The sequence below is a fragment of the Argopecten irradians genome, chromosome 12 (genome assembly GCF_041381155.1).
Source record: "Argopecten irradians isolate NY chromosome 12, Ai_NY, whole genome shotgun sequence".
Taxonomy (NCBI): domain Eukaryota; kingdom Metazoa; phylum Mollusca; class Bivalvia; order Pectinida; family Pectinidae; genus Argopecten; species Argopecten irradians.
This window is the reverse complement of record NC_091145.1, coordinates 10,328,118-10,340,473: the sequence shown is the minus strand read 5'-3', so window position 1 is coordinate 10,340,473 and position 12,356 is coordinate 10,328,118.

Genomic DNA, 12,356 nt, shown 5'->3' with positions numbered 1-12,356 from the left:
AATCGGTAATATGAGTTTTCCGGGAACTTTGGTTTTCTTTCCCCGTCAAATCTTCACCATAGTAAATGAAACAATGGAAATTATTTCAAACAGAATAAAATCCGCGCTGTAAAGGCGGGAGTTAGTGTCTACACTAAATCAACGGAGAACCGAACATCGTGCAACATAACCTACATCACAAATAATCCGTGTTGTAACAGTTGATTGTCTGTTATAAATAATTCTTTCATATGTAGGGCAAATAACATAACCTTACGATCAGCTCGACATGTACCATCAGTTGTTTGATAATACATCTATTCATATATAAAAGATTCAGATTAATAGGGCATTACAGGGAATGGAGCATTTGTCTCTCATTAATGAATTATTACACGTTTTTTCCTAGATCTGATATCACCCAAAGTATATATTCAACAGCTCCAGCTGAATTTAACGAAGGCCCTGTTGTTTGAGTAAATTATGAAGGTGTTTTTAAGGCTTCGGTGTATCCATGCGGTTTCTTTTCAGATATGGTTAAAATTAAAAACTACCCTATTAACTATATATGGTTTTCAGTATTTTATATTTTATATAAATATTCCAATCTAGTCGGCGATTTTCTACGGGTACTCCGGCTTTCCCCCACTATCTAGACATAGAATGTCCTTTAACGATCCTGGCTATTGGTTGGACGTTTAACTAATCAAACCAAATCAAACTAGCAACTCTCTTGTTTTGTTAGGATTGTTTTATTCCAGTTTTTCGTTTTATCTTGTTTGTATCATTTCATCTTTTGTATATCATTTTCTGTGTTTTGATTAAATTATGTTATTACAATAACACATCCTTTATTGCAAACCAGCTTGCTATTTTCTGGTATTTAAAAGCTGGTTCAGTTTTCTTTTGTTCTTGCGCCCGTTACGTACATATATAACCACATAATTGAAAACAGGATTATTCACAGTTGAATCGCAATTATAAAAGGACATCTCATTAACAAAATGTATTTTTCTTTATCACTTAACTATTGCTGTGCACTTTACAAAAGAGAATAAAGTTGTCCACAAATTCAATGGTATCGGTAACGACATAACGACATATTAGAAATTCCTAATGGTATTGTCATTCCTTTAAGCAGGTACTCAACCATACCCGACTGAGAGTCCTATGAAGTAGACAAATGCAACTAGTAGTTACCATGGAGATGATTATTGTCTTTGTTTATAAGAGTAAGTTACCTTTCTGACAATATCATTTTTACGGTGAACCAATTTTCTTTTCACGATTTACATTTTTAGATATTTTCGCGGAGATTAAGATTCAAAATTGAATGAAGATATTTTTGAATTGAATGATGCAAGAGATAAACTTTCGTGAATTTACCTTGATTGCAAAATTCGCAAAAAATAAAGAAATTTGGTTTACAGTATTTTTAAAAAATAAATAAAGCAATTCGTGTTGTTGTTGATATAAATGTTTTATTCCACTGTTGCGAGTTCTAGAAAAAAAATTCTGTACTCAGAATTGGCTTGCCATGTATCTATACATACATGCAGCATAGTCAGAACATATCTAAAGAATAAAGAATAGTCGTTAAAAAAGAACGTTTCTGAATATATCATAAAAACAAAGAAATGTTTAAATGTAGAGAAATTATTATTAGTTAACTTGTGCTGTAAATGTCTAGGCTAATATATATCTGTTTATGTCATAGTTCGAGTCTCTGGCACGGAGCCATTTCATCACCGTACAACTATGCTTTTTTCTTTCGTATTATTATCATTATTATATATATACACATTCTATTATTTTAATTTTTGCATTGGATTGTATTCTTCTAATTTATACACTTTCGTTCTCTATCTCACTTTACTATATCTGATAAAAATACTATTTCAAATTTGTTATAATATTAAATTTTCTCTCACTCTCTTTCAGCACATATTCAATTCATTCATTCTCATTCACTCTCCCACTGTTAGTCTTTCTGTAGGGTGTTATTAAAGGTTCTAGAAGTTGGTCAGTGAAGAATGAGACATTTTGAGCATCACACAATCTGACCTCAGGAAACATACAGGTTACTAATCCAACTTTAATTCAAATTGATTTATTTTCGACGCAAATCCAAATTTATGTATGCTTATAGACTTTATCATCAACTTTAATGACGATTAACTTATTTCTTGTCCAGACAATTTTACCAAATGTTGTCCAATTCGTTATCTGTATCCGTGTATGTTTAACGTATAATCACAGATTGTGCAGCATAATGAAATGGAAGTTATAATTAATCATGTGATTACCAGGGGAACGACTTGATCAACGGCTCTTCATTCTACTTAGCTGATATTCCTCTAGGAACAAATGTACGTTTTCAAAGGAGGTCAACCTTATAGCATTAATATTTGATATTTATATGCACCGTTTGCCTGGCGCCACACACCACATCCAGGGAAAAGGTATTAAGTATAACATTATACTATCGATGAAGACAGCGTTAACAGTGTGGTTTTGCTCATGAACACGTTAACACCTCTTTCACTTACAAGATGTGATCTATGTTGACATCATCATGTCTGTGTCTCGGCCTTACTTCCTTATACTTATAGTACTTGTTTTCTGTAAAACACTTTTACCCGTTTGTGGATATGGAATATGTGCCGGGAATGGACACGTTGATCTACAATGGAACAAATTCTACAAATCCTTCATGCACATTGAGATAATTGGGGTATTGCAGTGTGTCAAGGTTTGCAAAAGATACAAGTTGTGTAATAAAATTCACCATGACCGGGAACAACTCACGTGTGACCTTATGATGACTTTTGCAGAGAAGGGCAACGTGACGTCACTTATGGATAAAGATTCAATACAGGTATACGTATGTAAAAACTCAACTTTGTCCAACACACCTTTCCCTTCACTTTCATTGAAACATTTCAAGGAGAGTTTCGAAATGAATACGCTTGATGGTTAAAGTTGGTAATAAGTGTTTAAATTCCTCCCTTAATTATATCATTTCTGAGCACCCCAATCCGCATTCATTGTTCTTTTATAAATAGCATTTACAATACCTGCTTCTGTGTTCCTTATGTTACATATTAGTGAAGCATTTTGACGCATTTTCTGTAACGGATATGGTTTCCAAACATTTCTTCTTAATTTTCATAAACACGAATCAAAGATAAATTTTATTCATCATCAAATGTATATTTTACAGAATTACAATACAAAGACAAATAAAAGCCCAGCATAATTGCAAGTATACTGTGCAGTTAACTGAGTATTAGATTATTGTGTATAAAGATAAAAAGACGGAATTTAGTAAGCGAAGAAGAGCTGCTGAAAAAATATGGCAAGCAGAAAAATTTAAAGAGACTAAGGAAGCTTCTGCAATTAGAATAAGTTATTTTTATAAAATTGTGAAAAAAATATAGAAAACCTAAATATGTTAATGGTAAATTAACATATAAAATAAAATGCCGCTTCAGCAGGTGAGATTTGTAATCTATGAGGTGTATATCTTTTTCAGATTTTTACTCTGAAATGATACGTCCAAATTTTGACAAAGAATTTTTATAATTCAGATAATTGTGAAATTAAAAATTTAATAAGAAAAAACACCATACCAATGGTAACTTATCTACAGACAATTTGAACATTGAAACGGAAGAAATTAAATATTTAATAAAATTAGCGTCAAGAAAAAAGGCACCAGTTCCCGATTATATAACAAACGACCATATAATTTTTGCTGGCAATGGTTTAATGGAATTCTTGGTTTATCTTTTTACTGATATTTTTCACTGTTAATATGTTCCAACATCATTCAAACGTGGAATGATTATACCATTATATAAGGGAAACAATAAAGATAAGTCAAATCCTGCTAACTATAGAGCATTAACATTAACTTCAGCAATAGGTAAACTTTTTGAAAAACTATAACTTCTTCGAATAGAAAATAGATTACATGAACAGAAAGTTACATTTCCTGATCCATGTCAATTTGGTTTTCGAAAAGAACATGGGTCTATTCCAGAAATTTATGTTGTCAAAGAACTAATTAACTACTACAATAGAAGAAATTTTAATGTTTATTGTTGTTTTCTAGACAATGAAAAGGCATTTAATAGAAATTTGGCAAAATGGACTTTTTTATAAGTTATATAACGATTTTAATATTAAAGGAAAATTGTGGGATTTAGTGTATCATACATGTACACACAATGAAGCAACATGTGAAGTGGGATATGCTTCATTTCTCAGTGAAAAAGTTCACATAAGGCAGGGAGTCGGTCAAGGAAGGCTAATGTCATCTTGGATGTTTTTAGCATATATATACCAATTGATATACTTGTTATAAAATAGTAAAAGGGGAGTCATAATGGGAGACATGCATATATCGAGTGTGCTCTTAACAGACGATACTACCCTAATTTCGTCGTCTATTTCTAGCATGCAATGTCTTTTACAATGTGTTGAGAATTATGCCAACAGATGGCGATTGACATATAATGGAAATAAAAGCTCGCTTATTGTATTTAGATGTAACAATGTAAAACCACCATGTAGTAAATTTACATAGAATTTTTGTAATGATATTATTCTTGAAAAAGATACAACGATATATGCTGGTCCATTACTCTGAGCGAGATATGATGGTAAAAATATTGTTAATTGGGCAGCCAAACAAATGGGAAAAATACAAAAATGGGAGATATGATGTAGGTATGAAACCTTCAGCAATGTTGCCAACTACAACTAAATGCATTTGGGAACGTGTTGTACTACCTGGTGCACTATATTCAAGTGAAACATTCTAAACTAATTAAAACTTTAGAAATTGCACAAAGGCATTTTGTAAGATTTATTCTTACTTTTCATTCAACTTCCCAATCAGATTTTATAATTTCATCTCTTGGTCTTTGGTCAGTTCAAGGGAAAGCAGATAAATAGGAATTATTATTTTTTCAAAGATTATGTAATGCCAAATCCCGTTATTTTCACAAGAAAGTTTTTAACTTTTTAATCTCTTTAGATGTATTGTCATTGACATTTCCGCACATTCAAATTCAATAACCTGTGATTTAATGTACATTATTATCAAATACAAATGTTACTTTTTTAGAACTATTCATAAAAGATGGATACTTCTCTAAATATTTCCATGGAAAATATTGTAAACAATGAAAAAGAAAAAGAAAAGAAAATACATGAAAAAACTAAGTAGAAACTAGATTAGACTTGGAACGTTTTTATTTAATTCATACAGAATTAAGAGAATATCGTTTGATAGCATTGCTATCAAGCAATGATAAGCTTAGGAAACAAATAGTATACATACTTAAACTTGGTTGTATGCACATTGCACCAGGCATTTGTCGTCTGTGTAGAATGGCATCTGCTGATATCATAAAACATTTAATAATGAACTGCTATAAACTACTTGAAGAAAGAAATACAATTTTTATATGATAGTTGACATTTTGCCTGTAGATGAATCTGTTGAACTTTTTAATTAAAACGACAACGAAATACTTTGTTTTTTACTAGAAGGGTTCAATGATATAACAATACATATACACCGTGAAAACTGAATTATGCTGAATATTGCAAAATTAATGCAACCCATGAAAATAGAAATGAGGTAAAATATCAAAATGTGCAAATTTATCTTTAACTAATGCATACCAGTATATGTTTGAATAGTATATGTATTTTTCCTCTTTGAAGATAAAAACCGAGAATGATTCAAAAACCCAACGTTATTGTAAAGTCACAATAGAGGCATCGATCGTGTGTATTGACTTGGAAAAATGATCTCTTGGAAAACCGGTAGAATCGAAGATTTGAACGCATTTTAAGTAGTCTGAAAAAATAATAGCAAACATTGATTTCACTATTTCTTTTTTGCAACGCGGATTCACACATTTTGCATATAAAATTTCTTCCATACCCCGGTGAAATTATTAACCAACAATGACATCATTTTTAGTTTGAATAAAGTTTAAACGATTTGGACGTTTTCCAGAAAAACGGAGTAAAAAGAATTTATAGGATCAGATGACAAACAGATCAGATGAAGCTATTGTCACAATCAAATACATTATCGTTTAATCGACAATGGCGATTCTGTGAAAACTCTTGCTATACAAATTGTATGCTTACTAGGTTCCTCGACTCGGTTTGAGAGAAACGTTAATCTAAATGAACATCGATAATAATAAATGATATATCATATAGTATGTGGGCGGCGACACGTAATTTCGAGAGATCTTATCTGATACAAGTTCTGATATAAGTTTGGTTTTTACCTGTTTGGATGGCTCATCTATCCCGATCATTGACAGTCTACATATAAAGGATATTAATTATTTCTTGATCAATACCAGTTATATTTCATCGATTGAGATGAAAACTTTGATATTTGCACGAGTGAAAAATTTCAAAGTGTCCACAGAACTCGGAATTTCAGCCTCTCATACTGTATAGTTGCTAAATTTTGCGGGGTTTGAACTTTTTTGCGGGGGCTAATTATCGCGAATCATATTGATAGCCTTTGAAATCGTCATTCACATGACATGCTCTGACATGTTAAACCATTTTTTTGATAACGCGAGTTTGGATAAATCCGTGAATTTAGCGAAATTAAAAAAACAAAAACCTCGAACATTAACAACTACACAATAAGGTAATTATATTATAACCATTGAAAATAATCTAATATATATATAATACATATGCATTTGGGAAATTGTTGCAATTCGCATAGGTTATAGTTTCATTTAATTTTCCAGTAAATAAAAATATGCTTTAAATATACAAATCAAAAGATTTAAGTATATTCTGGACAATTTCTTTATTGCGCTTTTACAATCAAATTAAAAATTTAAAAAAAAATCTTGTATTTTACTCTCAAAGTAGTTCGAGGTCTGATCTAATAATCATGCACTAAATTTTCTCAAATAATTAAGTTACCGGAAGTTAATTTTTTTGCTCAATAAGGTCATTTATATACACTGTATTCAGCCTCTGAAAGAACATAATACAGTATTAAAATAATTACGATTTAGTACCATTTTATATGCACATTAAATTGATTTTCAGATTGGCAACCTTGGCTGTTCACACTGTTCGGAGACAGATGTCTGCATCAACATGACAGTCCAATTCCCTCTTTGTATAAAGCAAGGTATAGTGTAATTATTTCTTAGTTAATAGATTCTTTTGGTTTTTAAAATGACCTACGGGAGTGCCAAACATATTTTATGAGCTAATTATTTACATCGGAACTAATATTCCGAAATTGCATATTACAGAGTTATCTACACTTACGGGTAGGTATTGATTGTGACGTCATGTGTTTGGGAGCGTAACGTCATACGTGTCGGAGAAAATAACGTAAATTGCGCTCACAAAATAATGACCTAACAATCGATACCCATCCGCAAGGTAGCTAAATCTAATATGCAAAGACGGAATTCTTTACTTTGCATGATTTTTATTTTAAAGTCTGCTTATAAAAATACACAATGGTTAGCTCTTTGTAAACGGTATAACTCATTTTAAGTTGAATGATAAGAAAACTATTTTAACCTTCAAAATATTTGTTACAAAGTCATTATACTCCAGGTGTCCTTTCTCATTTATTGCTACTAAAAGTTTCCATTCATATAAAAAAAAATGCGTCGATGACAACGAGGCATTGAAGATTGAGGTATTCTACCCTCGGGATCACAAACTGAGTAAAATTCTGAATCGATGATGTACTATGACTATGAATTCTTTAGTTCTTGTAGATGAATGTCCTTCAGCAGACTGGGAGACCTTTAATCACAAGTGTTATTTCTTCCAAATAGACCCTTTTACTGCTGACAAATCTTTGGTAAGATATTTTTGACAATTATACCATCGTGTTTTACTCTACTCCCCTGTGAGTAGCACACATGTGAAATCTGCTAGGTTTTATGCTGACAAAAAACTCAAAGGCATATATTGTCGAAAATTGAGCATTTATTAAATGCCAGTGAATCAATCAATAAAAAATCTAAAAGCATAAAAGGTTGGGAAAATCTTGAAAAAACGCCAACCTTTTTTACAAACAATAAACTTAAAACAAACAAACAAAAAAAATACATAATCATAATATAAGGAGGTAAGAAAGGGGTGGTGGAGGGCAAGTTGAAAAGTTTTCACCCCGCCATTGATTTTTCAACAAAGCATCTAAATATAAACAAAGAGATCACGTGACCGTCTAGACGGCAGTGACTAATAGAAGGTACGTACAAGACCAAAAATCCGGAAAAATTAATCCGGATTAGTAAAAATTAAAAATTAATCAAATTGAAAAACAGATTGTATAAATTACTTTATGTTCCACATAAATACAATTATACCATCGTGTTTTACTCTACTCCCCTGTGAGTAGCACACATGTGAAATCTGCTAGGTTTTATGCTGACAAAAAACTCAAAGGCATATTATCGAAAATTGAGCATTTATTAAATGCCAGTGAATCAATCAATAAAAAATCTAAAAGCATAAAAGGTTGGGAAAATCTTGAAAAAACGCCACAAACTTGAGTGGTACACTCAAGTGCCGCCCAAGTTGGCTTATAGCCGTTTCATTGGAGGAATCTGCAAAAATGAAAAATTAAAGAAAACACTTTTTTTGTACTGCACCATAAATATATTTTATCTACATCAATGGGAATAATTCACACACCACGTGATACCCGATAACGTTTGTGCGGGACTATTGTTTCTATTGGTGATGGAATGACTCAAAAGATGATATCCCGCGCTAACGTCATTTCAGCTGGAAGATTGCAAATAGTTACGTCCATTCACCACTGGAGATAATAGTCCCGCACAAAAAATATCGGGAATCAAGTGGTATCTTAATTAGTCCCATTGAAGGTAGAGTAGAGAATGTTGGTTAGTAATTTTAAACACTGTTTATGTCAGATTCAAACCAATAGCCCTCAACTGCCTGGTGTTGTTCCACTTAACCAGTTGTCTTTTTAACTCTTCTTTACAGGAATGGGATACGTGTGGCTTGCTGCAAATGACAGGGAAGAGGAGGGCAAGTATGTATGGGGACCTGGAGATGAAGTACTTAATCCAAACTGGGCAGATGACGAGCCTGGCATCCATGCTGAGGTCTATGACTGTGTTTGTATGTCCCTGCTTCTTAAGAAATGGAGGGTTTTCAGCTGTACAGAAACTCCCGCCTCTATCATGTGTCAAGTGCCATTTGTTCTTCCGACTATTTGAGTATATTTTTGAAGAAAGGTTTTCTTTTCATTAGTTTTTTTTTGTGTTGTATTTACGCTGTATACAAGAGTGGTAGATGTTACCTTTAGGGATGACAACGATATTCAATTATCCACTCGGTATGTTGGAATTCGGACATGTGTAGCGGGGGACATTAATTTATATGTTTACTGTCTAGGCAAGCTAACCAGTCAAGCTGTTTTGTCCGTAGGTGTATTGTGTACCTGTGCTGTGACCTTTGTATTTCTCTATACTGTGGTAGTGTTTGTGTCGTGCATTCATTTCTCGTGAGATGTCCTAAATGTGTGTCTGTGTTTTCTCTGTTGTGATTGGCTGCCTAGACTCGGGTATGGGGATAAATTCGGGGTAGTTCTAGTAGACTGGGCAGTCTCACAGGGACTTGTAACGTAGGTTGTGAGAAAGTCTGCTGTGTATACATGTGTACTATATACTATATAAAAGGACAAGGGAACCAACGGCTCGCTTGGAAGAGGTACACCTGCCTCTACAAAAGCCGCCCGTATTCCGTCAAACATTGATAAATATGTACATATTTAATACCAATATATTCTTAAATAAATTTTCGACATGGAAAACACAACTTCAAACACGAAATAATATATTAACATACCTTTATTTCACTATGAACGTGGAAAATGCAGTCAGATATCACCGATGTCGTTTTGCCTGTCCACTGAAATCTAGGTTAAAAGCACTCATATTCCCTTGTAACAAATTTTGTATGCATTCATTTCACTTTCCGGTGATATTTTCCCATTGCAAATACAAATAGGCTATCTCTGATAACTCTTTCATTAATTCAATCCAACAGCTAAGCGAGGAATCACACTTTTTTTATCCAGCACTCGACTCTTGTTCGTATAATCCGCCATATTGTAATTGATGATGGGTACCTTTTTGGTGTACTCGCCCTTACCCGATACTACACTGAAATTCTGTACTCAGACTTTGTATAAATTAAGTTTCACGGTTTAGGTTCTTAGAAGAACCTTTATTTGAGATGCATATATCATTAATTGAAGAATCTAACTTATATGGAGACTCTAAAGTTGTACTTGACCGTTACCACATTGATATTGTAGCGTTTAGTGTACAGACACCGGGTATATGGTGTTTCCAGTCCGGGTCCGGGTATGGGGTACACAATATCCACACAAACGTGTTTAACCTAGATTTCAGTGGACAGGCAAAACGACATCGGTGATATCTGACTGCATTTTCCACGTTCATAGTGAAATAAAGGTATGTTAATATATTATTTCGTGTTTGAAGTTGTGTTTTCCATGTCGAAAATTTATTTAAGAATATATTGGTATTAAATATGTACATATTTATCAATGTTTGACGGAATACGGGCGGCTTTTGTAGAGGCAGGTGTACCTCTTCCAAGCGAGCCGTTGGTTCCCTTGTCCTTTTATATAGTATATAGTATACATGTATATACAGCAGACTTTCTCACAACCTACGTTACAAGTCCCTGTGCGTCGGGTGTAGTTTGACATCGTTGCAAACTGGGCCCGTCTCGCTCCTGTTACACATGTAACGATATGCGATTGATTTTTATTACGTATTTGTTTGGGTTGTTTTGTTTGTTCAAGTTTAGAATGCTATGTGAAAGTTTCAATTGTGAACTCGTGTTGTTGCACTACGTTGGACATTTTGAATCGCAGTTTGGTCTTTCTTAACGTGGTGACATTACTTGAGTCGCGTTTGCTTTGATATTAAAATGTCGACAAATATTCGGAATATAAGAAACACAACAGGACCAGGACACCGCCCTGGGGCACTCCAGTCGTTACAACTACAAGGTATGTAAAATATGTCAATTCCTTATGCCCCGGTAACACATTCTCGGATCACCTCGCCGGATTTTCTACGGATAAGATCCGGTATCTTTCGTAGTATTCCGTATTAGTCCGTACTTTTTCGTACAGTACCCGTAGTATTTTATATCTCCGTGACAACTTTTGAACAAGTTAAAAATTTGACCACTGATCACTCAACCGTATTGAAACCGCATACGCCTGTGCTAAATCGTAAGCCTTCAGGCTTTTTACAGTGAGGTGAAGTTAACTACGAATTAGTGCGGTCACATTACGTATTTACCAAGGATCCAATACGGTTTGCTACGATTTGTTACGGAACAGTTGCATTGCATTTCGGAAGTAAGAATCAGCACAATTTCCCCATATCTTTACGGTGAACTACGTAGCGGTACGGTACGATACGAGTACTGATTGAATTGGGTTTTAGAATAGTCTATATCGTTGAAGAAAACAACACCATAATGTCTAACATGAACAGTCAACAGCTCAAACTTGTCATTAATTGGTTGGAATTAGATATTTACGTGGCACAAAATGTCAGGGCAATGATCACGGTTCTTGAGGACATGCAAAGAGGTAACCACGAGCAGAGAAGATGGTGGACTAGGGACTGATTTCTCCGAAGACCCATCCATGGCCAGTATGAGGCCCTCATGACCGTACTTTGTGCGGCAAATCCAGCTGCTTATAAGAACTTTGTCAAAATAGACCCACATATGTTTCAAGAACTGCTACAAGTCGTTGGTCCACGGAACAATACCTGGTACCGACATTGTATTGATTTCGGTTTAAAATTAGCAATCACTCTGAGATATTTAGCTACGGGGGATAGCTATCGCAAGTTGATGTATGGCTTTCGTGTTGCGCACAACACCATTTGCAGTATTGTTTGGGATATATGTAAGCCAAATAGTATCCGCATATGCTGAAGATGTTATTCAGACTCCTACTGAGCCGGAACAGTGGCAAAATATAGCGGAACAAATACATTAGGCGCTTCAGATGGCAAACATGTAGCAATACGGTGTCCAAAGAAGGAAGGATCTTTATACTATAATTATATAAAGGGTATCACTTGCCCTTGTCGACGCCGATTACAAGTTTCGGTGGATTAATATTGGTGGCCAAGGTGGATGTTCTGACGCTTAAAGTTGGAACCAGTATGACTTAAAGAAGGCCATTGGAAAGGGAATAATCGGCATACCAGGAACATTCCCCCTTCCCGGTGATGACAAACCAATAAATTATT